Source organism: Eulemur rufifrons, chromosome 7, assembly GCF_041146395.1.
Source record: "Eulemur rufifrons isolate Redbay chromosome 7, OSU_ERuf_1, whole genome shotgun sequence".
Classification (NCBI taxonomy): Eukaryota; Metazoa; Chordata; class Mammalia; order Primates; family Lemuridae; genus Eulemur; species Eulemur rufifrons.
Window position 1 is genome coordinate 189,561,902 of NC_090989.1, and position 23,573 is coordinate 189,585,474.

Here is a 23,573-nt window from a genome sequence, read left to right on the forward strand (position 1 = left end):
CTTCAACAGTAAAGATACCATTAGAAGTTCTTAGCAGGAGGCTAATAATTTGATCTGTTTCATACTTTTAAAGCCACATTGGACCCACACAAATATGATGATATGGTTTGGATGTGGTCTGTCCCTGCCAAAACTCATGTTGAAATTTTCTTTCATTATCTTAATCTTTGTTTTTAGAAATGTTTGAAATTTATATACTAAAATGCTGGAAAAAATGCACAATAAGATCTTTTTCATTCACCAGACAAGCAAAGAATCAAGAGCATTCCCATGTTATTGGTAGATTAAATTGGAGTAACTTCTTTTTAGATTTTTATTTAAATTTATTTAGATTTAGGGGATACAAATGGCTTTTTGTTACATGGATGAATTGTATAGTGGTGAAGTCAAGGCTTTTGGTGTACTCATCACCCCAGTAGTCTACATTGTGCCCAACAGGTAACTTTTCATTCCTCACCCCCTTCCATCCTCCCCACTTGTGAGTCTCTGAAGTCCATTACACCAGTCTGTATGAACATGCATGCCCATTGCTTAGCTCCCACTTATGAGCAAGAACATGGGGTTCATGTTGAAATTTGATCCCCAATGTGGTAGTGTTGAGAGGTGGGGGACTAATGGGAGGTGTTTGGGTCAGGGAGGAAGATCCCTCATAAACAGATTAGTGTCCTCCTTTGGGGGTGACTGAGTTCTCGCTCTCATGGAAACAGATTATTCCCCCAGACAGTGCTTTGTTAAAAAGAGTCTGGCTTCCTTGATTTTTCTTTCTCTTGCTTCCTCTCTCAACTTGCAATCTCTTTGCCCATTCCCCTTCCACTTTCTGCCATGAATTGAAGCAGTACAAGTCCTCACCAGATACAGCTACCCAATCTTGGATTTTACAGCCACAAGAATTATGAACCAAATAAACTACTTTTCCATATAAATTACCCAGACGCAGGTATTCTGTTATTGCAACGTGAAATGGACTAAAACATATGGACACTTGATTTATGACAAAGATAGCACGCAGAACAGAGAGAGGAAAGGTCTTTCTTTCAACAAATGATGCTATATCAATAGGGTAACCATGTAGGTAAAAAAAAAAAAAAAAATCTTAACCCATGCACTAAAACCAATTCTGTGTAGATTCTAAATCTAAATATAAAAGGTAAAACAATAAAGATTCTAAAAGATAACAAAGAGAATGTTTTCATGATCTTGGATAGGCAGAAGTTTCTTAAATAGAACACAAACGTGCTTTAAAAATAGATAAATTGGACTTCAATAAAATTAGCAACTTTTGCTAATCAAAAGACGCCACAGGATGGGAGAAGATATTTATAGTACATATAATCTCAAATGACCCCTGTGCAAAATATATTTTAAAATTCCTACAAATCAAGGAAAAGACAGATATTGCAATAGAAAAATTGACAAAAGTCATGAACAGGCACTTTGCAAAAGAAGTTTTCCAAATAAACATTTGAAAAGGTACTTTATTAGTCATCAGGTAAATTCAAAACAAAACCAGCAACTATTCACAGAATGGCTAAAATAATTAAAAGTAGATTGAGAATACTAAGCTTTGGGGAGGATATGGAGAAACTAGAACTCTCATACACAGCTTATTGGAGTGAAACTGGTATCCCCACTTTGGGGAACTATTTGGGACTCTCAACTAAATATATATATACACACACCTTACCCAGAAATTCTACTCCTGGGAATACAACCAACCAAAATGCTTACATATATCTATCAAAAGATCTATACAAAACTTGTAAATAACCCCCAAATCCATCAACAAATTAAGATATATTCATACAGTGGAATACTATATAGCAATGAAAAGTAACCTTGCTGACACAGGTAACAACGTGGATGAATCTCACAAATATGATATTAAACAATAAAAGCCAAGCACAAAAGGGTGTATATGGTATGATTCCATTCTATGAAGTTCAAACATCGATAAAATTCATCTATAGAATCAGAAGTCAGAATTGTTACCTTTGAGGGGGAGTAACTGGGGTGTCAAGCTGAGGGCTAGTAGTGTTCTGTTTTATTATCTGAGTGCTGGTTACGTAGCTGTGTTCATTTTGTGATAAGCAATCAAGCTGTTCACATGATGTGTGCTCTGTATGGAATGTATATTCTACAAATCATTTTGGGGAGTGAGAATAAAGCCAGAGAGACCAATTAAGAGGATATTGTAGTAGCCCAGGCAGGAGATTATGGTGTGGACTACAGGGGCTGTGATACAGAGGGAGAGAAGTACATAATTTAGGATGTGTTTTGGGGAAAGAGCTTAAATGACTTGCTGATGGATTGGATGGTAAGAGAAAGAAATAATTCAACAGTGGCCCCTGGGCTTATGGTCCAAGCAGCTGGAAAGATGGTGGAGCTACTGTTCCATACAAGGAAGATCAGAAAACGAACTAGCATCATTTAGAAGCCTTCATCCATTACTGCATTTATTTCCCCCAGCAACCTTTCTTGGTAGCTATTTGATCCCCACTTTACAGAAGAGGAAACTGAGGCTTGCAGATATGAAATGTTTGTCCAGGGTTATAAAGATCTGAAAGGAAACAGAATGAAAAGATTTTTTCTTGGAGGCAATCAGGTGTAGTGTTGGATCTCACAGACTTAACAGCCAGGGTTTGAAGCTTGCCTGTGTCAGAGAACAACCTTGGTTAAATCTCTTGACTTCTTTTTTCCTTATCTGTCAAGTGGAGATGAGAGTCATACCTACCTCATAGGGTTAATATAGGTCAAGGACTTTAAAGGGCACTGACACAAGGCAGCTCTCTGTGAGATAGCCATGATTAGGCTCTTTACGGACTTCCCAGAGGGGTAGAGAGACAGAAGGTAGATTTTAGTTCTTGTGCCAAGACTGTTTCATTAGCATGGTGATTGCCCTTTAAAACATGGAAACAAATGATGGCATATAATGTTATTGCCACATGATAGAGACCAACAGCATAAAAATCCAGGAGCCAAAAGACATAAAGTACATACACGGCAGAGGAAATCCTGGCTTTGCCGGGTGTTGGCTGCCTAGGTGCCAATATGCTTCTCTGTATATTGGAGAAGAAAATTGTCACAGTTACTCAGCAATCATTGTGGAGAGCTAAATTCCACCCTCCTTGAGGTGCTCAGAGGTAGGGGACAATAAATTTTGACTTTCTACAGTCAGTAGTCCAAAGAGTTGTATTAAGGTCTTGCATTAAGTGATATTTCTCTTGCCTTCTCTCTGACTTAAATTACTGCAGCAGCCTCTAAACTAGACTCCTGCCTGAGTCCAGTTTCTTCTTCTTCAACAAATACTGAGCACCTACATTGTCCCAGGTTCTTTGCTAGGTCTTAAGGAGCATGCCCACAAGCATGGTACACTCTTGGAGCTTAGGGTCCACATCACTCCAGAGTGGTATTTCCAACATTAATAGAAAGCACATTGCAAATTGTACAGTATTAATGCACTGTTGTTGCTGGGGGGTGATCAAGATGGTGATGAGTCGTTAAAGCAGAGCTCTTGCCTTTCAATGGCTCTGCACTGCCTAAGGGATAGAGACATGGCAGCCAAGTCCAAACCAATTCCTGCCCAATTTCCCATCCTCTATCCTGTACATCAGCCTTACACTCCATCCACGCCAGACTTCTACTAATAACAGTCCCTTCATTTTCCCACCCTGAGGCCCTTGAATATTCTGTTTCCTCTATCTGACATACTACATTCCCCTTTTGTCTGCCTGTAAAATCCCACTTAATCCTTTAAGGTCCAGTTTCAGCCTCCTGTAACGCCGCCCTACAGGTAATATTCATCCCTTCTTCACCTCCTCTTGCAGCACTCTCTACATAAGTGTTTCTCAGTAGGGATGAAGAAATACCAGAGTAACGTAATAGTCATCTTCAAATCCCAGGCCCGTCCCTGCTCACTGGCCATTCAGATTCATTAGGTCTGGGTGCCTAATGATTAAGAGCTCAGGCTTGGAGTCAAACAAACTCAGGTTAAGTCCTAGCTCAGTTGTCTACCAGCTTCATGACTTTGGCCATGTTACTTAATTTCCCTAAGACAGAGTTTCTTCTGTAAAATGGGGATAGGAATAAGCAGGAATGACTAGTTGAGGCAAAGAAAATAAAACCCTTAATGCAGTACCTGACACCTGGGAAGCACTCACGAAAGTGTAATTGCTGCTGAAAAGAGTTTCATTTTACTTAGATTTTGACAGCCTATCCATTTCTTCCCTACTCTACCCCACCTCTCTCCAGGTTGAGAATCACTGCTGAGCATTTATCAAATTGTGCTATAATCCCATGTTTATATATTTGTGTCTCTTACTAATGTGAAATCCTGGCGGGCAGAAGCTATGTCTTAGTTCTAGATCCCCAACATGGAGCACAGTATGAGAAACAGTGTCAGTGTTTACAAGCTGTGCGGCCTTGGGCAAGTCCGTCTGCCTCTTTTGGCCTCGGTTGTTTTAGGTGTAAAATGGGGAGAATAATGCCTACTATATAAAGTAGTCATAAATCTCACACTGGATCGTGAATGTGAAAGTGCCCTGAATGGCGAGAGAAGTGGGTCGTCATGCTCTTGCTATCCAGGGTGAAACAGGGCTGCGGTTCAAGCCTGTAATTGCACAGCTGCATATCTGCAACCACCCCCTTCTTCTCCTTCCCTTTCCCATGGAATATCAGTGTGATCCTCCTTCTTTAAACATTCTTAGACGATTTATACCTAATAGAAGATTTCACGAGGACCTGCACAATAGCTCAAGCCTTTCTGAAGAGAAAAGGACTCCTGATGCATCCCCTGGTGTAAGACCAGCTCCTCTCAGAGTGCTAACCACTGAGAGTACTGCAGTAAGCAAGACAGACGTGACCCTGGCCCCAGCTGAGTTCAATTCCAGTTGTCGAAAGCCAACGATAAACAAATAAACATATAAATAAAATGATTTCAGTGATAAATAAGTAGTAAAAAAAGTGAAGCAGGCAACACTACAGAATAATTGGAGGAGAAAGCACTAGATGGACAGCCAGAGAAGGCTTCTCTGACAAGGTGACATTTGAGCTAAAATTCAAATGACAAGGAGAATTCAGCCATGTGAAGATCAAGGTGATGAGGGTCCCAAGCAGAGAAAATATCAAATAAATTTTTTTAATTTAAAAAGAATCTTGGTCTAAAATAGAGGTCATTGTCGGTAGAAGTACTGACCCGGGAGAGTTGGAGGCAAAGAGGCAGGAGGGTTAGGCAGGGATTCCTCCATGTGGGGCTTTGTAGGCTGTGATAGAAACAGAGAAATCAAATGAACAATCACATGAAGAAAAGGAAATTGTTTTGACCTCTGTGTCTCACGTGTGTGCATTCATTCAGCAGACATAATTCAACATCTATTGTGTGTCAGTCACCATGCTAGGAGATAGAAATACAGAGAAAAATAAAATACAGAACCAGTTTGTATAAGCCTGGCAACTGAGGATAAAGATGCACAAGTAATTTTGATACAATGTGATAAGAAGTCTAGTGGAGGATGTAAAGGCTGAGGGATTCTGGAGGAGGGAGTGACTGACTTGTGGTCAGAGAAATTTTCATTAAGAATGCAGACGCTTTATAAAACTTGCAGATAAAGCATAAGGCGGAAGAACGGTCCAGCCAAAGGCAACAGCAGGTGCTAAGGCACTGGGGTGAGCCTGTTCAGAATGAATAGTCCTCTGTCATGGGGGGAACATAGCTGGAAAGGAAGCCCTGAGTCTTGCTGGTGAGGACCTTAAGTGCCTCACCAAAAAGTTTGCAGATAGATAGATAGACAGATACATACATACATACATAGACAGGGTTTAGAAAGCTCTCTCTGGGGCATGGTAGGCGAAGGACTGGAATGAGGTACCAGAGGCAGTCAGACCAGTGAGTGGAGTTTGCAACAGAGTAGGTAAATATAAGACCTGCGTTTGGTTATGGGTCACAGAAATGGAGAGAGGGAGACATTTCCAAGGCAGGATGCCCTGGTGGCAGACCCCCAAGTCCCCAAACTTCAGGGCAGAACTGCCTGTGTGGGGAACTCCCCCACGTCTCCCTCTGGATTTCACGGCCACCTCTGCTGGCGCCCTCTCCCGTCTCCGCCGCAGCCCCCGCCTCCCTTCTCAGGAAGCCTGGGTCTCCCCGGGAGCCGGTCTGCCCCTGGGAAAGGCCTCTGGCTCTGCGCCCTGCAGCCGGGCGTGCTCCGCGGCGGACAGAGAGGGGCCCGGCGCCCCCGCGTGCACACGTGCCAGCCCCGGCAGGAGGGCGCGCCTCGGCGGAGGAGTCAAAGACGAGGGGAGGGAGACGCGCGCCAGAACCTCGGTCCCGGGCGCCCTGGTCGGCCGCGAAGCTGCTGCAGCCGCCAACAGGTTCGTAGCACGCGCGCCCGCTCCCCGTCGCTGAGCCGCCACCTCCGCCGCCGGAGCAGGCGTGCCGCGGAGACCCCAGCCGCAGGCCCGCGCCGCCGAGCTCCCCGCGGGCGGCTTCCCCCGGCCTCTCCCTGTCCAGCAGCTCCCAGCCGCCCGCGGCTCTTCCGGGCGAGGCGGAGGGCGCCAGAGCCGCCCGCTTCTGCGCCGCCCGGGGACAGCCCCGCGCCCACCGGGTCCTCTCGCGGGTCAGCCCGGCACGGGCGGACAGCGGCCGGGCTCGAGCCTCCCGGTCCGGTCCCCCGCCCGGCCAGCCCCCGCCGGCTCCGCGGCCGCCCGCCGCAAACAAAGCCGGCGCCGGGGCCTCCCGCCGGCCGGGCGGGGCGCGGCTGCGTCGCTCGGGGTCTCGCTTCCCCGGAGCGGCGCGGAAGCCGGGGAGGGGCCTAGTCGCCAGCGCGCGAGGCGGCTCGGGTCCGCAGCTCGCGCAGGCCTGGCCGCGCAATGGCGGGGCGCGGCGGGGCGTCGGAGAGCGCGGGGAGCGGACACCGCACCGGGGGTCCCGGCGCCGGGCGGGCCGGCTGAGGGGGAGTGCGCCGCCCCCTCCTCCAGACTGCCACCCCCCCCCCCCCCACCAAGAGCCACGGACTTCCGAGAGCCTAACACAGCTGCCCGCGGCTGGCGCCTGCAGTCTCTGGCTCTGGCTGTCCCCGAACATCCCTAGAAAGTGTCAGGCTGAGTTTCCGGGGGGGAGGGGCCCGAGAAGCTGCGGGGAAGCCGCAAGGACAGGACAGCTACCGGCTCCCTCTCTCACGCCCGCCCGGGGTCCCCCCGCCGAGCTAAGAAACCCCAGCCTGTCGGGGGGGAGGGGCAGGGGTGACGGGAGCGGGTTGAGAAGGCGGCTTAGCCCTGAGGGACTGCAAAGAGCAAGGCGGGAGGTTGGGGGAGTGTGCACGGCCAGCCGAGAAGTTCCCAGGGAGCCAGTTCGGTGGCAGGAAACCGAACGTGGAAGAGAAACCTCCTCTCCGCGAGCCGAAGCTGGGAGGGCCCTCGGGTCACGTGACACCCTTGCGCGCTGACAGTCTCACAGGGCGACTGGGGAGACTGGGCCTGGGGGGCAGAGGTGATTTGCCCAAGGTCACTCAGCTATTTAGTGGGAGACTTGGCCCTAAAACCTGGCTCCCCAACTCCTGGGACTGTTGTATAACATTCATAGAGAAATCTGTTACAATCCCAGATGCAAGGAAAAGAGCAGAGTGGTTTTCGTTGAGTCCAATCTCAGTTCTGTCACTTACTACCATGTCACCTTGGGCAAGTGACCTGAGACTATCTTCAGCTGTGAAAGTGGAATGGTAAGATTAATAATACCCACTTGCAATGAGGATTTAATGAGAGAGCCTGGTAATGAGGCTTAGTGCATTGCCTGGCACATAGTAAGTGTTCGAAAAATGGTAGCTACCATTACTGCTATCACTTCTTCTGTAAACATGTGTCAAGGACCTATTATGTGCCAGGCATAGGCTGTGCACTGGAGAGACAGAGAAGTGTCTTGAGGAGGTCTCAGACCAGCAGAGGAAGCAGAAGAAAACCCCAAACAATTGCAATATGATGTGATGAGTATTAAGGTGTGAGGCTGTGGGATCTCAGTGTCAGGGGCGGTGAACTGTGGGGAAGAGGAAAAGGACCTCGGACAAATGGAACTGTGTGAAAGGCTCAGAGGTGTGAAATCACAGCCACCAGAGTGATGTCACTGTGCTAGAGGGTGCTCAGTGTGGAGACTGTAAAATGAGAGTGGAGAGAGAGGCTGGAGCTGGTCTCCAAAGGACCTTTTATGATGGAATATTTCAAACATATTTTGAAAAATAAAAAGAATAGTATAATAAACCCCCGCACACCCATCAGCCAGCTTCAACAGTTGGCCAGTTTTGTTTCATCTATACCCACACCCACTTTCATCACACACACCCACACACACACACACGCACACACACTGACTTATTTTGAAGCAAACTCAAGATATCATTTCATACAGAAAGATTTTAGCATCAATACAACTTATGTCATTCAGATGCTATACCACCTTAGAAGTGACTAACTCAAATCATAACCTTCCCTTCTCAATCTCTTTTGACCATCTCTGTGCTTAGCAGAACATGTGGAGAGATAGGTCACACTATGGTTATAAGCCACTTGCATTAGAAGAGACTGTTTTAGAGAAAAAACAAGGGGTACATCAACCCTCATTGTTCGTCTCTACAGCTACACTGGGGCCGATGACCATTTGCAAGGCTGACCAAAAGACAAATCATAGAGACCAGCCTGAGCAAAAATGAGACCCCATCTCTACAAAAATAGAAAAAAAAAAATTAGCCGGGCATGGTGGTCCCACCTATAGTCCCAGCTACTCGGGAGGCTAAGGTGGGAGGACCACTTGAGCCCAGGAGTTGGAGGCTTCAGTTAGCTCTAATCATGCCACTGCACTCCAGCCTGGGTGAAATCCTGTCTCAAAAAAAAAAAAAAAAAGAAAGAAAAAAAGAAAAAAAAGACAAATGAAGCCCCATAAAGAAAAAGTGAGAGCTGTTCTTTCAAAGTGATCTGAATCATGAGCTCATAAGGATAGAGGCTTAGAGTTATGGAGATCATTGATTTGGAAATCATTAAGCCTGACAGCCATATTTTACACATGAAGACAAGGGTTGGAAATGGGGAGGAATTTGCCCGAAGTTCTACAGTGCTGAGACCAGAGCCAAGATCTTTGAGCTCATAAACAAGTAGCAGAAAATGGGGTGCCATTTTCTTCCCCAGCTCAAAGAAGCTGGAAGGAGGAAGAGCAAGAGAGGAAAGAAATACCCCTCTTGGTCCTCAAGAGGATGGCAGTGTGTGATGGTTGGTCTTTGAGATCCTTGACAAATGTCCCTTCCATATGCTTTCTAAGTAAGTTGATCCTGGTGGCACCTATCTTCTGGCCACTGTGCTAAGTCTCCCTGCTGGCCCCTTGGTTATCGTTAGCAAAGGGCTCTGCAGCCAGACACCCAGACCTCATTTCTGTGGACTTCTGCCAGCCTTGCTTGCCTTGACCAGGTGCACGTGAAGCGTGGTTTGCCCTGTATTTGGCCATACAGCTCTCGGCTGCAGACATCAGCTCCTTTGAGGTGTTAAATGAGTAGCGTTTGGCTCAGGTTCTGGCAGGACTCAGAGCTCTTGTGCCCTTTCGGAGCATAAAGTCTCTCCCATTACTGAAGAAATGTGATGACCATGAGGGGTATGTGTGTCCCACCTGGGCTCTGGGGTTCTGGGGCTCTGACTTCACAAGCATTTTCACTTTCCAGGGAAGCCCCTGCCTGCAAAATGGAGTGGGCAGTATCTCACAAGTTTCCGCAAATTCTTAGGTGGACAAATGAGAACACATGCAAGGAGCTCTTAGCATCCCTAGTGAAGGGAAGTCAGCAGAGAATAGCCAATAAAATGACCTTACTCCTAGGAGTATGATTGCAGGCAAGACAAAGGAAAGTGATAAAGATAGTGCACTTCTGCTAGTGAGATGATTCCAGTATTAGCCTGGGATGAGACCGATTTAGACGCGTTGTATTACTTGGGCCTCACTGAATTGCCGTATGTAGGATCCCCAAGGGACTTAGTGAGCATCTACTCCTCCTTCAAGATGCTTATTCACTGAGTGGCTATTCTGTGTCAGGCACTGTTCCAGGTGATGGTGATACAGCAGAACAAGACACCTCAGATCCTGTCCTCATGGGGCTTGCACACTCATGGTAGACACAGTCATTGAGAGTAATTAAAAAGTCAATATGAAAACATTTAAACAGACAGACCAACAGACAGGGAAGGCCATGTGAAATGCTGACATGGGACTGAGCCCAAATAACAAGCAGGAACGGGCAGAATATTCCAGACAGAGGAAGTAGCTCTGACAGAGGCCCCAGTGTGAGCCTGGCCTGTCTGGGGGCAGGCAGGAGGCCAGTGGGGCTGGGACAGAGTGAGTGAGGGGAGGGTAGCAGCAGCCGCAGGCCGGGAGGGACAGGGACGAGAACATGCAGAACCTTCTAGGCCATGGTCAGGACTGGGGATTTTATTCTAAATGTAATAGATTGTCTCCAGATGGTTTTAAGCAGGAGAGTGATAAAAATTGGTTTTGTTTTTAAAAGATCCTTCTGGTTGCTGCGTGGAGAATGGATGATGTGGGGGTGCTGGGCTGGGTGCCAAGGAGGCAGGAAGGGTGAGACACAGCCCCCTCCACGTGGAGGTGCTTAGCATTCGGCCGGGGAGACAATACACAAACAAGGACAATAGGACCCGCGGTAAGGGCCGCCATGGCATGCAAGGCATTGTGGGAACACAGACATAAGAATTAAGTCACCCTGGGAGGCATCAGGGAAGGCTTCATGGAGGTGGGTGATGGATGTGGAATTGCACCTGGAAAATGAGAGTGGTAGGGCCTGTGCACAGGGGACAGAGAGGCAGCATGTGTTATCAGTGGAGCGCATGTTCCAGGTGCCAGCCTGCCTGGGTTCAAATCCCTGCCCTGCCATCTAGAAGCTGTGTGGGCTTAAACAAGTTGTTCACCCCTGTGTGCCTCGAAGGCCTCATCTTTAAGATGGAGAAGATGAGAATCCAAATACTTATTTCAAAGGATTTCTGTGAGAGTTAAACAAGTTAAAATATGTGAAGCACTCAGTCTTGGCACTTAGAAAGTGTCGTATGAATTTGGGTATTGCTTAAAAAAAAGGCGAAATGAAGTGGGAGAGCAGGGAGCACATGCTAGAAATATCAACTACAGCCCAACTCTGAGGGCCTTGAACCCCAGGCCAGAGGTGCTCATCAAGCAAGGAGGAGCCATCAAAGGCTTTTAAGCAGGGAGGTGGGGGTGCAGAGTAAGGTAAAACCCAAAGACCCAGAGAGGGCGAGACACTCACAGTCACACAGCCAGTTACTGGCAGGCCTCTCTGTCTTCCAGCCCCTCTACTGATCCAGTATACGTAAGAGGGCAAGGGCAGTATATGTTTTCTTCCACCATTGCATCTTCAGGGTCTAGAAAATGCCTGGGATAGTCTCAGTAAACATGTGTGGAATACATTGCTGAATCAGCAGCCAAATAGGGCGGGAAAGCTTGGAAACCTTGAATCCTCCAGGGTCAGTGCATTCAGGACAGTGGGAAAACTCCTCTCGGGAAAATAAACCAAACTTCTCGAGGTATTGACTTGGGGGGTCCTAAGCCCTTCCCAACCTCAGGTTCTCCTGTGACAGAAGACACCGCTGCCCACACTTCCCCTGCCGCCCCCTCAATCTGCAACGAGCATTGCTGCATAGGGTTCAGAAGTTAATCTCGGTAAAGTGCCTGGCAGATGACATTCAGCGTGGTAACTGCCCATGCGGAGAAAATGTATCTCTGCGTTTGCAAGAGGCAGGCCTTTGTGTTCCGCAAAACCCAGCCGTTAGAATTCCTGTCTCTGACATGTCAGGAAGCGGTGACGGCCAGGTGGGCAAGTAGCAGCTCGCAGTCCAAGCAGCAGATGGCAGGAGAGTCAGAGGAACTCAGCCCTGGCTCTCACGTCGTGACGCCTCCCCAGAGCAGGGCACAGGGCCAGGTGCTTCTCCAAGTCCCATCATTTCTCTGAGCCTCAAGTCCATCATCTGTAAAATGGGGATAATATTGCTGGGCCTCACTGACTCACCTTGCAGACTGACAGGCACACAGCAAGTGCTTGACAAATGTGCTTTCGACTGTGCCAGTAACCCTGCGGGGTAAGGGTTGGCGTCCCGGTTCCCACGTGTGGAAACCGAAGCCCAGGGAGAAGGTTACTGATTCGTCAGTACGCACCAAGCACCTGTGACGGGCCAGTCACTGTGTCAGAGCCGGAGACGGTGGCAGTCTAGGGCCGTGCCTTCAGGGAGTGCCCTTCCTAGTGGGGGGACAGAAAACAAGCAAGTAAGCAATGAAATCATCTCACCAAGCCATATACATGCTTGGAGGGACATAAAAGAGGGTGGGGGCTTGCTTAAGTCAGGTGGCCGGGGAGACTTCCAGGAATAGGTACTGAAGCTCAAATCCAAATGAGGAGGAGACACTGGCTGCGGCACAGGCGTCCCAGCAGAAGGGACAGAATGCAGAGGTCCTGGGGCAGAACAAGTCTGACAAGGTCAGAGGACAGAAACCAAGTGAGCAAGGGCGAGGGTGGTGGTCGGTGAGGGCAGAGGGGCTGCAGGGCTCTGCCAGGCAGGGCCTTAAGGCTGTGCGGAGTCTCTGTGAGGCAAGGGGGTGGCAAAAATCCAAACTGTGGTGAAGTCACTTCCCTCAGTCATGCAGCCAGTAAGGCGCTGGATGGGGTGAAGCCCAAGTCAGAGTGATCCCCTGGACCCTCCTCAGGTCCATAGTCCCTGCTGCCATCTCTAGAGCAGGTCAGCCAAGGGGCAGGCCGGTGACGCATCTGCAGGATTCACCTGCTGGGACATAAATCCACGGCAGCTGCCACTGCGGGCACCGCAGCGCCTTGCGGGCGGCATCCTAATGCCAGGAGGCTGCGGGGGAGGGAGAAGACATAGGGCCGCTAGGACTGGGGTGAGGCCAGGAAGAGAGGCAGCTGCCTCTGGTGCAAAATTGAAGGGTTGCTAAAAACTCAGTCACAAGATAAATAACATTGTATGCAATTTAAAAAAATTAATGCAAAAAATACATGATGAATAAAATGTCAAAATTTTAAATAAAGGCAGGATGCAAAAAAGCAGGGATTAGGGTGAGGAAGGTGAACTGAGTTGCATATATATGGGCTCTAATCTTGGCCCTAAGACATTTGCTCAACTGCAGGGACACCGCCTGGGCCAAGGCCCTGTTCTGTTCCCACTGGGAGCCAGCAGCGGCAGCGAGTCTGCTTATGACGAGCTAAAAATAAGAAGTTGTTCCTGTTGGGGGCCTCAGAGACCACTGCCTGCCTTGGCTGTGCAGACAGAAGGCCAGAGCAGGGACCACAGCAAGGAGGTGATACTGGGCCTGCAGTCCCAGGACTGTGTGGTGTCAGGCTGGCCTAGGGTCAGACCCACCCCTTGCATGCTGGGGGACCCTGACTAAGGTGCACTGCCTCTCAAGCTTCGGCTCCCCATCCTGTGAACTTGAGACTGATAAAATACCTAGTCCCCAGGATTTGGCAAGAGAATGTATGAAGTCCTCCAGCACCTGGCTACTCAAAGTGTGGTCTACAGACCGGCAGCATCAGCAATCCCTGGGAGTTTATTAGAAATGTCAAATCTCAGGCCTGGCACAGTGGCTCACACCTGTAATCCCAGCACTTTGGGAGGCTGAGGCAAGAGGATTGATTGAGGCCAGGAGTTTGAGACCAGCTTGGGAAACATAGCTAAACCCTGTCTCTCCCCCCCCCCCCCAAAAAAAGAAAAAAGCTAAAAAAAAAAAAAGGAATGCAGAGTCTCAGCCACATCCCAGACCTACTGAATCAGAAGCTACATCGTAACAAGACGCCCCAGTGACTGGCACATACATTAAAGTCTGAGAAGCCAGTCGACTCTTGGCATATAAAAAATGCTCATTAAATGTTAGTGCTATTCCCCTGCCCACTAAACTCTCAGTTAGAGTCTGACTCAGGCAAGAGGAAAAACCCAAAATGTAGAGAAGAGCTCCTAAGATGGACACTTCATTAAATTTTAAATGCACAAGTTTTGAAGCCAGGGAGCCTGGCCGAGTTCTTTCTGCATTTAGCCATATGGCTCCTCCACTGTGTTCATATGTAGAATGGGAATAATAATTACAGTACCGCATATGGTTGTTGTGAAGATTAACTGAGACAATATTAGGGAAACACTCAGCACAGTGCTTGACACCTAGTATTTGTTGGATAAACTCTTGCTGTTGCTGCTGCAATACATTGGTACTGAACACAGACCACGCAATGCAATGAAATAGACAACATTTGCATAGATCTTTGCCATTTGTAAAGCACTTTAGTTTATACCATTTTAACGGACTCTCATAACCCTTTGGATAAGATAGCATGAAATGTATCAATTTTCAGAGAAAAAAAATCTAGACTTGAGGATGAAATGACTTGTCCAAGTTAACTAGGATTTAAATCTCTGGGGTCTGGCACTAACTCTGTTGTCAGACAGCGGACCCAACCAGTAACCATGGAAAATATAAAAAATGGAATAAGACATTAGACTCTAGAGATGATGTTGTCCACCCTTCTTATTTTGCAGAAGGGAAAACTGAGGCCCACGGAGGGGAACAGACATGTCCAGGGTCACTCAGGCAGGGCGTCAGCCCTAGGGTCAGAACCCAGGTTGCAAGGCTCCCAGTCCAGAGTCCCTCCCAATGTCCAGATCCCCTTCCCTCACCCAACTGGCCAGTCTCCACCCGATGAGCCTGGGGCGCAGGCTGCTTGGTGGCCCTGGGCTGGTTCCCCGGGCAGATCTAGTGGTCAGGAAGCATCCAGCGCCACCTTCCCTTCCAGCCCAATCAGAGGAGGAGCTAGCGTTGCCAAGGGGAGGGCTGCAAGGTTGCTAGGACACAGTCTGTAGGCACCAGGTGGTAGGGAGACCTTTGCTGGGGCTGGTTCTAGGCCCCGCCACAGTGGTTTTCTTGGGGGCTGGAAGAGAAACTCTATCTCTACAGGGTAGGTCAGCCAACAGGAGGGGTGACTGCCACAGACTCTCCCATGGCACCGCCCCATGCGCCACCCAAGCCAGCAGACCAAGTCCTGTTCTCCCTCAACTCCACGTCTCATTGAGCACCAAGCCCTGCCACCTACTCCTCCTGTCTTTGTCAGCCCCCGGCCACTGCCTTGCACCTTTCCCTGTCCCCGGCCTGGGAGGAGGAGCCCAGGCTCCCTTCCTCCAGGCTCCCCTTCTCATCCCACACCCTGCTGCCCCGGAAGGATTTCTCTGAGCACAAAGCTAGCCCTGCAGCCCTCCCTGTCACCCTCAAGGTGAAACCCAAGGCCTTCTAAGGCCCCTCATAAACTGGCTCTGACAACGGCCAGTCCCATGTTTTGCCCCCAGGCTCCAGCCAGACTATACTCCCCCAAGTCTAAGCCTCAGCTCTGTACTCACCTTTGCAGAGAAGCCCTCCAGCTGCTCCTGCAGAGTGAGGCACCTTGGACAAACCTGTGTTAGAGTGTTAGAGTGGGTGTCGCATGGTATTTTAGCTATCTGCTTTCCTGTTTGTGTCCCCGTTAGGCTATGAGCTTTTTATGTCTCACTCCTAGAGTAAGAGGAGAGACCTGGGTTCCAACTGTGCAAGATCAAGACCTGTCTGAGCCTCCCTCGCCATCCTCTGTGTGCTGTGAATTGCGGCATTGCCTTGCCGGGCCAACGGGAGTGTTAGAGATGGTGGATGTGACGGGCTTGGCTCTGCTCTGCTGTTTTTGTCTACGTACCAGTGCCCAGCACAGAGGCACAGAGAGCTCACTAATAAGTGTGTACCGAATGAGTCCCTCACCTGCACAGTGACCATAACTGGTGTGTGAATGGGCTGTGTAAAGAGTGAAGAAGCCCCATTCAAGTGTGAGTTGTGATAATTCTAATAGTGATTCGTCCAAGTTAACTAGGATTTAAATCTCTGGGGTCTGACACCCTCTTGACTCCCACAAGTTCCTGCATCTAAGTCATCCTAACAAATGATCTTCCCACCCTTCATTCATTGAACAGAAGTTTCCTAAGCACCTACTGTGTGCCAGGTGATGAGCCAGCTGTCTGGGACTCAGCAGGAAGTAGACATGAAACACATAACTGCGCCACCTATCTATCTTTCCTTGCCTTCTTAAAGGTCACCCTCCTGACCCTGCACACAGGTGGCTCCACCTGAGGACAGGGAAGTGACCATTTGTTCCCAGATGCCCATTCCCTGGGCAGACAGCAGGCGTCACACACTCCCTCCCCACCTCCCACCCCAGCCCCTTAGAAAACAGTAACATCTGCCCTGTTTTCAATCCAGTTGCTAGTTTCAAACTCAAATATTGTCAACTCCCTGAGAACAAGGATCATGCCTGCCCTTTTTCATTGCTATGTCACCAGCATTTAGAACATGGCCTGGCACAGTCATTAACCCATTTAGTTAGTCATTCATTCATTCTCATTCATTCATTCACTCACTCAGCAGATACTTGTCAAGTTCTAATAAGTGCCAGGCTCTAGAGAGACCTCTGGGCCCTGAGCAGAGCGGACAGCACGGGCCCCCAGCCAGCTCCTGTTCTAGCAATGGGCCTGGGAGCGTTCGAGTTGCTAGGAGGTGACAGTTCCTGGAGTCACTGATCTCTGTTGGAATCCCTGCTTCACCCCATACTGTCTCTGTGATCTGGAAGAACCCTTCACTGCTCTGAGCCTCAGTCCTCACCTCCGTAAATGAGATGGTAATATCTGTTTCCTGCAGCCACTGTGAGCAGAACTATGGCTACTGAAAGAAGAGGAAACACAGAGTTGGGGGAGGATGTGACAGGTTGCATTGGTGGCGGGGGGTGGGAGGGGGCGGGCGGTGAGGGGACATCGCATTCAGCCAAGAGGGGCCCTGGCTGCAGCAGAGAGCAAGAGCTGGCCTACGGAGAGCAAGCATTATGGGTTCTGATCCTAGCACCAGGCTTACCCCATGTGACCTCCAGCAGACCATCTCCCCTCACCACATCTGTATTTTCATCTATAAACTGCAGGGGGAACACTGACCTCACTCATGCTGAACACGTGCGAGCAAGTCTAGCAAACCGAGCAAGCAGGGCTCAGCCAGCAAAACCGTACTGGGCGCCTGCATCCCGTCAGGTCCTGTGCAGGCTCTGGAAACAAAGTCACGTAAGAGCCGACCTTTGTCTTGTAAGGAACGCTTGGCGCCCCCTGGAATAAAGCAGAGGGACGTGATTAAGCTCTGAGGGGCTACAATGTAGCAGATAACTTCACAGATGTGATCGTTTTTAACATTATAATAATAATAACGAGCACTGATCTAGCACTTAATGTATGAGGTTGGTACTAGTAGAAGCCCTATTTTACAGATGAAGAAACTGAGGCTGACAGAGATGTAATAGATGTCCCCAAAGCCAGATTCAAAACCAGATACAACTGACAATAAATCCTGTCCATTTACACTCGTCAGAAATCACAGTGTGGCTAATGGCACGACACGAGTGTTGCCTGAACCAGTGAACGAGGTGGCGAATTCTGTGAGATTAGCTGAGCTGAGGCTGGGAGTTGGGTCTGATGCCAGGCAGGGGCCCATCCTGCCCAGACCTTTACTGGGACAAGAGAAGCAGTGGTGGCCTTGGGAGAGGCGAGGGCATGTCCTCACCGGGCCTGGGCTCCACGCCCATTTGGGAAGCCAGTTCCCCGCTAGCTCTCTCCTCAACCCTCAACATCCTCTCTCCTCCTCAGGAAGTTGTGCATCTCCGACATGCTATCTGCTCGGCTCAGTGACTGAAGGCTCCTGCGTCCCAGCTCTGCCAGGAAGCAAAGGTAGGGCACTGCTCAGCGCCTCACCCATGGGTGGTGTGAGGGCGCCCCCAGCCCCCGGAACCCTGACGAAGGGTGTCATGATGACATTTCCCCTGCGATCACCAGGAACACTCCTAAGTTGGACTGAGGTGGATCAACTGGGTAATGTGGCAGAGTGGTGTCAGCTTGCGTTTCAGAGCTGTTTACAACAGAGAAGCACTTTCCTGTGCATTATCTTATTCAGTGCTCCCACCAAAGACCTGAGATGGGTGTCATTATCCCCATTTACCAATGAGGAAACTGAAGCTCAGGGAGGGGAAAGGACTTGTCCAAAGGCACACAGCTGGTAGGTGGCTAAGTGTGAATTCCGACCTGCATTTTCTTGTCTGCATCCCAGTGGCCTATGTATGCACATTGTAGGTGCTTGGCCCATGTTTGATGAATGAATGAGTGAATTGATGAGCTGCCCAAGATGAATGGCAGGGCAGAGGGCTGGGCTGGAACCTGGCTCTCCTGTCATTGCCAGGTCCCACGCTCTTTCTGCTGAACAGTGGCTCCCTGCGCTGATGAGCCTGGCACCCCTACTCTCACCCCACCCCACCCAGGAGCCCAGCATCTTGTGGTTGGAGCAGTCAACCTCAGCTCTTCTTCCAGGTGGCAGTCCAAGCTCGGATCACACCCGGTGTCCCCTCCAGCCACATTGCCTCTTCCCCACCACCCACTACAAGTAATCCGGCGTGCATAGTTGTAAACTTGTTTCTTTAAATAAACAGTCTTGAGTTTCATACCAAATAGTCTCTTAAGAGGAGGAACGTCTCCAGGCCACCTCATATTTAGCATACAGTGAGCCACATATTTGCACAGAGAGAGTGTGTGTGGATGTAGAGATCGCCCGATCGCTATAGATATCGTTGCTCATCCAGATGGGAGCTATTTATGACGCTGAGTCATTCGCAGCGAATGCCACTGAGGAATTCCAGGCTGGGCTCCGAGCCCCAGCACTGCAGACCTCGTGGCTCTCTGCCTCATCTTCACTGTTCACAAATGGGGGAAGGGGTCTCCCATCACAGGACAGGGACAGAAGGGGACATTTTAGCCACAGGAAATAGAGACATCCTCATAACTTGTGCCTATTTCAAGTCATTGTCCTCCATCCAGAGCACTAAAGCTTACAGATCATCTTGTCCAATTCCTTCATTGCGTAGGAGAGAAAACTGAGACTCAGGGAGGGGAAGGGACTTGTCCAGTGTCACACAGAGTCAAGGACAGAGCTGGTACTAGAGCCCAGATCTTCTGGGTGCTGTCTGGGGCTCTTTCCACACTCCTGGCAACCTTCTTTAGCTGTCTCTCCAATGTCTTGGCATTTCCACCCCCAGGGGCTTCCTGTCCTCTGAAAACTTGGAGATGTCACTGAGCACTTCCGTCTTCGGGCTCCTCCAGGACACGAGCTGAGTCCTGCTTATTTTGATATCTCCCCAGCCCCCATGCTAGTGTAAGACCTGCACACACTGGGTGCTTGATGCATGTGTGCCAAGTGTTATATAAGAGCAAACCCAGTACCAATCCCAGGGAACCCTGGTTCTCCGTTTGAAGAAGCGCCCATTTATCCCCACTCTCTCCTCCTTGTCTCTAAGCCAGTTCCCTATCCATGCAAAAATAGACTCCCTCCCACTCACCACCCACCTCTGCCCAATTCTATAATGAATCAATTTTATTAATAGGCTTTGGAATAGAAACTTGGAAAAGACTTTTTGTGAAAGGCCCCCTTTATCTCCCTATATAGTTTGCTTCTCAAAGAATTCTAATAAACTGGTCAGGTGGGATTTGGCCTTACGTGAAATATTCATCCATTCTTTTCCCTCCATATAGAACGTATTTGTTTAAGCATTCAGTGATCTCTACCCTTTATTATAGATTCTTTTCAATTGTTCTGAGAGACAGTGGATGAGACGGAAAGAGCTCGGGCTTTGGGATTAGGGCCAGGTTAAATTCTAGCTGTCCACTTACTGTTCTGTGTCCACAGTGATTGCTGTGAGAACTAGACAAGATAATGTCTGTAAGGTGGCTAGCACATAGTAAGTGCTCAATGCAGGTTTTTGAATAAATGAACAAAAGAATGAGTGAGTGGCTCAGGACCCATACGAACCAGATTCTAAAGGGCAAGAGACCAACTGACACTGCAATTTGAGGTCTCAAGGTCATACGACCCTAAGAATGTGGTTTGAAAAGTCTTGGAAGGCAAACCCCATGGTTAGGCTGCCGGTTGGCCTGTCTCTAGGCCAGAAAAGGAGGTTCTTTCTCCAGCCCTTTGTGTGAGGGATTCTGCAGCTCGAGAAAAAGTTTGAGCCTGGAATCGAGGTTCAAAAGAGAAAACGCCTTGAGAGTCAAGGTTGTGTCATGTTAACTGTTGGATTCCGCCTTTCCACCAACTAAAACCTGGCTCAGGGTAGCGTGGGACAGGCAGCGAAGTCCACAGTAAGTGTGCATTGAGTGCAGTTGAGGGGAATGGAGTTGAGTTGGCTGACTTAGCTTGGCCTAAGTACAGCTGACCTGAGTTGACTTGGCTTGAATGGACTTGAGTTGTTTTGAGTTTACTAATGCACCCAACTCTCGGATCCACCAAAAGAGAAGCTTTCTGGAACTTGGACTTAGCTAAGACCAGGTCTCATAGCATAGGGGAGCCTCCATAGGTGGTGTTCTGGGGACGTTACAGGGCCTTCCAAAGATGGAGGCATCTCAGAGAGGACCAGGACCATAGTCAGGACTGAGGGAACAGACAGCAATCTTGGCTTGGTCGGAGGACACCAAAAGGCTAAATAAATTTCCCTTAGGTAGCATTAAAACTTATTGGAACTCTGCCAGGATCTTTCCATACATTTAAGGCACTAGGTGCCTCTCTTCCTGGCATAGGAAGGCCCTTTTGGGGGGTACTCACTGCAGTGGGAGGATGGTCTCTGGGTTTGAGGGTCACATAGACCCAGCAGTGAGGAGAGAAGACAGGCCGAGGCCAGGAGCCAGGCAGAGCTTTATATTGCGGATGCTGGGACCATTGCAAATTGGTCCTTCTGTTGGAGTGAGGAGTTGGGGATCTGAGTGAGGTGTGATTCGGACATCAGGCAGTGTTTGCTGAAGGGAACAGGGACCCAGGAACCGCAGTAGGAAATCAGGGAAGACCTCTGGCCTCACAGTGTGGCGGGCAGGTGGTACTGTGGGGGCCCCTGGGCCGGCCCCATCCCAGGCACTGCCCACTGCAGGATACAAGTGGGCACCTGCGGGAGGCAGGAGTGAGGAGACCACTGCGCTTCAGTGAGCAGGGGCTGTTCAAACCCTCCCTGCACCTGGCCACACCTGTGTCTGTCTCCCACACTGGTCTGGGAACCCATCAATGGAAACATATTCTGTTCCTCACAGTTATGCTTTGTACCCTCTAAAAATCTGGGTACAGACTAGATGCCAGTGTTTGATAAGTGAATAATTAGGTCAGAGTAAGGCTTAGAAAGCCAGTGGAAGATTTCAAGATGGCAAGATGGAAAATTTCAAGATGGCAAGATGGCCAAGGTCCAAGATATAGATGCCCAGCCAGGAAAACAGCACAGACCCAGAGGTCACCCCTCAGGAGTTTGGCTCACAAGGAAATCAGACTAAATGGAGTCAAGGAACAGGGTGGTGCAGTGTGGGTTTAAAATAATGTTCCTCAGGGCCCTGGGCTTCTAGGAAGGGAAGGCTCTAAAGAAGCAGCTCTGAGTCCCCCAACCTCCATTTCAATCACAAAAGCTCTGCTTTTGTCTGTTTTATATATTGGATTTCCACATATATTTCCATTTTTTAAGGATTCTTTTGATTTAAAAATGCATCTGGAAAGCACTGGTGTTGAAAGAGCCGAGGCATTTGCAGGTAGACTGTCTGGATGCCAGCGTCAGCCCCGCCCTTTCCCCTGTGGGACTTTGCAAGTGACCCTTCGAGCCTCCACATTCTCACTGTGAAGCCCTCCCAGGGCTGCATGGGCGATAGCTAGGATGTGTCCACGGGCTGGCGTGTGTGTGATTGATGCTGTGTAAGGTGACTTTAGGTGGTATATGGATGAACATTTATTATTTTAATGGCTCGCAATTGATGCATGTTAGAAACATATAACCAAAACACCAAACTCTATGATTTATGGAAATAATATAGCATTTGCTTTGAAAACGAAATTGTGTGCTTTTTTAAAAAGGCAAATCAATTTAAAGAGAAATACTTAGTAAATGAATAATACTGATAGGGTAGAATCACGAAGTTGACACGTGAATGACTGAAATTTGGGGGAAATTGAAATAATATATGTAAAATATCTATCATAGTGCCTGTCACTTAGGAAGGGCTCAGAAAGTGAGTTCTTATATCCTTCTCTTTATGGGAACTCCCCGGGGCAACCTGGAACCAAGCTCGTCCCCTGGGACGGAGCGGGTGCCCAGGCCCAGTGGGCGTGGAGCGCAGTGTGTGGCGGGCAGAGGGTAGCAGCCGTGGATCAAGTCCAGGTGGGCAGCAGTGGCCAAGGCCAGCTGGGGGCTGCAGGCTCTCGGAGCAGGCAGAGGCTGCTGAGGCAGCATTTTCCAGAGTGGGCACACACCCTCAGTGGCCTATGAAACAATTTCAAGAGTTATTCAGGCATGAATTAAATACCACTGGGAAAGAGTTACTGCTTTCTCAGCTGATTACATCACAGAGACAGTCTCAATTGGAGGTTAGCCTCTACTTAAACACCTCTCTAACACGTGTTGATCTTCCTTTTCAGGGAAGAGGCTCAGCCCTCAGCTGGCAACAGTATCTAGCTGGAATTGAATAACAACCAACGACTTATTTTCCATGTGTTTATTTCTTACCATTACCTTCCATTTATAGAACATGATACTGGTTTCCCCTTTACGAGAATGATCTCATGTTGCCTTTCATATATATGTATCAACGGTTACAAAGTGAAAGTGTTACTCCTAGGTATTTGGATATGAAGCAAACACTAGTACAAGCAAGACGTACACAAGGGAAAGAGACAGAGATGGTCCCTGACGGAGGAAAAAGCTAACCTGGCAAAGACTCTGGTTCAGTGGCTCCAGAGCCCGTGCTGGGTCCAGGAACAGGGACGTCTCCAGGCCCCCCCACAGCCTCCAGGGCAAGCCTGGTCCTGGAGGGCAAAGGAAGCTGCATCCTAAGGAGGAGCAAGATCTCTGAGCAGGTGGCCCAGAGCCTCCTGACTGAGCCGGGAGTCCAGGGACCAGGACAGGGGTCTGGCCAGCAGGCAGTGTGCTCAGAGCTGTGTAGGGCCTGGTTTCTGGCAAGGCTTGGACTGTAAACAATGACCCAGTAGCTCCAGCAGAGGTAAAGGAAGGAGCTGAGGCTCAGGAGGAGGCAGCCTGTGCTGGCTTGGCCTTAGGGGAGTCAGGTGTGAGCCCAGAGTTCACACCAGCCTTTGAGAGGGGCTGTGTGTGAGTTAGGGTAGTTGAGAGCAAGCATCAGAAACTAACTGCCACACTCGGAACAGAAAAGGGGGTTATTGGAGGTTATCAGAGGGTGCCCAGGATCAAAGGGGATGGTGGCCATGAGGCTCAGGCAGGGACGGGCAGAGCAGCACGAGGGTCTGGAAACAGGACCTGAGGCTGGTTTTGCTGAGGCCCCCTCGGGGGTGCATCAACCACAGCCGCTTTTTCCTCCTTGCATCACTCTGCCGGTGACTCACAGCCCCGGGAGGCAGACAGCGTGCCTGGCTGGGGTCCCGTGTCCTCCTCTTGGCCAGCAGAACGAGT

At 49.3% G+C, this 23,573-nt stretch overlaps 1 protein-coding gene across 1 annotated transcript in view; it reads left to right on the forward strand.

The window, feature by feature from the left end:
- The first annotated feature begins 6,150 nt into the window (after window positions 1-6,150).
- The window catches only part of CPLX2 (complexin 2), a 79,248-nt gene continuing 61,825 nt past the window's right edge, over window positions 6,151-23,573 (forward strand). The window contains exons 1-2 of the mRNA XM_069476140.1: window positions 6,151-6,363; window positions 17,734-17,814. The gene's annotated coding sequence lies outside the window, so the exon portion shown is untranslated. The remainder of the gene's footprint in view (window positions 6,364-17,733; window positions 17,815-23,573) is intronic.